The sequence below is a fragment of the Chinchilla lanigera genome, unplaced genomic scaffold (genome assembly GCF_000276665.1).
Source record: "Chinchilla lanigera isolate Chin_1 unplaced genomic scaffold, ChiLan1.0 scaffold00019, whole genome shotgun sequence".
Classification (NCBI taxonomy): domain Eukaryota; kingdom Metazoa; phylum Chordata; class Mammalia; order Rodentia; family Chinchillidae; genus Chinchilla; species Chinchilla lanigera.
The window spans coordinates 12,394,810-12,397,819 of NW_004955420.1; positions in this window are offsets into that span (position 1 = coordinate 12,394,810).

Here is a 3,010-nt window from a genome sequence, read left to right on the forward strand (position 1 = left end):
AAGTCTGGAACCTGTACTACAATCTGCAGAGCCGGTAGTCGCAGCTTTGGGGGAGACTGAGGCAGGAAGGTTGCTGGAGTCCAGGAGTTCAACGTCAGCCTGGGCAACAAAGTGCCCAGGTGTCTGTCTAAACATAAAAATCAGTAGAATTAGTCTTCATATTTTCTCCAGTGGATTCTTTCCATAAGGTTGTATTGGTCTATTTTTTTGGGTTTTTTGAGACAGGGTCTCACCGTGTGGTTCAGGCTGGCCTTAAAATAACTATGTAGCCCAGACTGGCCTCAAACTCACAGGAATCGCCCTGCCTCAGCTTCCCGAGCGCTGGGATGACAGGCATGTGCCACCACGTGCGGCGCTGCTGTGTATTTCGCACTTGGAGCAAGCACGATTTCAGGGCTCATGCAGCCGGGGGTTAGCGCAAACTGTGAGCATCGGGGCTGAATTTTGCAGCTCAGCTTTCTCCATCCTCCTCGACTTGACCTCTGTTCACCAACTCAGGTGTGATTGTCCTCCTGAGCAGTGAGGGGGGACCTCAGAGGACATCATCCCTCCGTGACCTCTGACCCGGACAGCCCCGGGATGGAGGTAACCTGGGCCCGTCCCATGAATATGGAGTGGCAGCGCAAGGCTTTCCCGGCTTCTCGAACAAGTGCGAGCTTTTGAGCCGGTTAAGTCCGTCAGCTATCTAAAAGCATTCCTGGGGAGAACTGACAGTGAGCGGCTCTTCCTCTGAGTGGCTGGGGGTTTTGGAGGCGCTGTTTCTCAGAACCTGGGGCTGAGAATGAGTCACTCCGGCCCCAGCCCCATGACTGTCTGCGAGCTGAGCTGGCCACTTGAGGGCTGCGGGGAAGCCCAGCCAGCACCTCATGCTGAGGGATTTGGAAAGGTCACCTGGGGGCCACAGCTAGAAGCCCCTGCAGTCCCAACCACAGGGCGAGGCCGGGTCTCCCTCCGGCCCCCACCTGCCAGACCCAGGAAGACAGGACAGTAGGAACACCCGGCCTTGAGTTCTGCAAGAAGCAGGAGTTAAGGTAGATAGCCCCGCGGCCAAGGGCCCTGGCAGACCTGAGGGCAGAGGGGGCCTGGCTGCAGAGGGGCCAAGCCCCTCCATGGGGCAATGCCTTCAGTACCCATGCCAGGGCCTCCTCCAGTGCTCCACGATGTTAATCATCATCTAGCACTTGGGAGGCTGAGGCGGGAAGACCACTCACAGTTTCAGGTCAGCCTGGGTTATATAGTGAGTTCAAGGCCAGTCCTGATGGGTGAGACTAGGATACTTCTTCCTTCCTTCCTTCTTTCCTTCCTTCCTTCCTTCCTTCCTTCCTTCCTTCCTTCCTTTCTTTCTTTTTCTTTCTCTTTCTCTCTTCCCTCCTTTCTTTCTTCCTTTCTTTCTGTTTTCTTTTTTTTTCTTCTTTTGTGTTTTGAGACAGGGTCTCACTTTGCAGTCCAGGTTGGCCTCGAACTCACTCTGTAGTCCAGGCTGGTCTCAAGCTTGCAGTGATTCTTGCCTCAGCCTCCCAAGTGCTGGGATCACAGGCGAGCACCACAATGCTCTGCTAGGGTGGAACTGATAGAACTAACAATGACAGCTAACATCACTGAAATAGAACCACCGCTTGTACTTTGAGGTCTGTAACCCACTCATTTAAACTTAAAGACGGAAGACAACCCTTGAGCAGGTGGCTACAGTCATCCTGTTTACAGAAGGAAAACCAAAGCACAGAGGGGCCCAGCAGTGCGCTAAGCGGGTAAGAGATGAAGTTGGGGTTTGAACCTGGGCCACCTGGCTCCGGAGTTGATGCTGTTAACACGCGCTGGTCATTGTGGACATTATGGTCACGGAACGGGGGCAGTTGCCAGGCCTCTGTGGCTGAAGCCCCTTGCTGAGGCTCGGAGGCGACAACATGCCCCTGACCTTTTGTCACAACCCCCTGGTTGTCTCCAGCTCGCCCAGGTTTGTCTCAAAGTATCCCCAAGGCTCCGCTCACCAGCTTTGGTCCATAAAATACCTTTTATCTTCAAACAACTTCAAAGCTTGTTTGTACTTGGTTTTTTGTTGTTGTTGTTGTTTGTTTTTGTTTTTTCTGGTACCAGGAATCGAACTCACAACCTTGCGCTTGCCAGGCAGGTGCTGTATTTGTTAATTTTTCAGTCAAAGCTCAGTTGGGGGAGTTTTGAAAGGGCACTCAAAGTCATCAGTGTGGACTTCAGGGATTTTTTTAAAATTTTATTTTTTAAAAAAAAATTTTATTGGTATATTTTAGACATACATAATGATCACGTTCATCATAGGGAATCTGGACCTGTGCATGATGTACCATGCTGCTTCCCTTTTCCCCACTCCCCTCCCCTCCCTTCAACCCTTCTTCCCCTCCTTATTTACAGAAGCTTTGTTTCCATTTTTTTTCCTTCTATTCTCTTTTTATTCTTGTCCCTTCCCTCTTCCCCTGCCTCCTCCCTTGTTCCCCTTCCCATTTGAACATTTTCTTCCCATTTCCTGGTATAGATTATATATTTTGGTCCTTATTTACACTTTTGGCTTCTCACACCAGAGAGACAATGCAGTATTTAAACATGTGTGTCCACTTTATTTCACTCAAGAGTGTGGTCTCCAGGTGCATTCATTTAGCTAGAAATGACTCAAGCTTATCCTTCTTTATGTCAGAGTAGTACTCCACTGTATAAAAAACCCCACATCTTTATCCACTCATCAATTCACGGGCATTTGGGCTGTTTCCAAGATTTAGCTATTACAAACTGTGCTGTTATAAACATGGGTGTGCATATATTGCTGTGGTATGATGCTTTTAATTCTTTTGGGAATTTAACAAGAAAAAGAATAGCTGGTTCAAATGGAATTTCTAGTTTCAGCTTTTTTAGGAATCTCCACACTGATTTCCACGGTGGTAGCACCAGTCTACACTCCCACCAACAGCAGAGAAGGGTGCTTTTTTCCCCACAGCCCCGCCAGCATTCGTTACTGGTTGATTTCTTGATGATAGCCATTCTT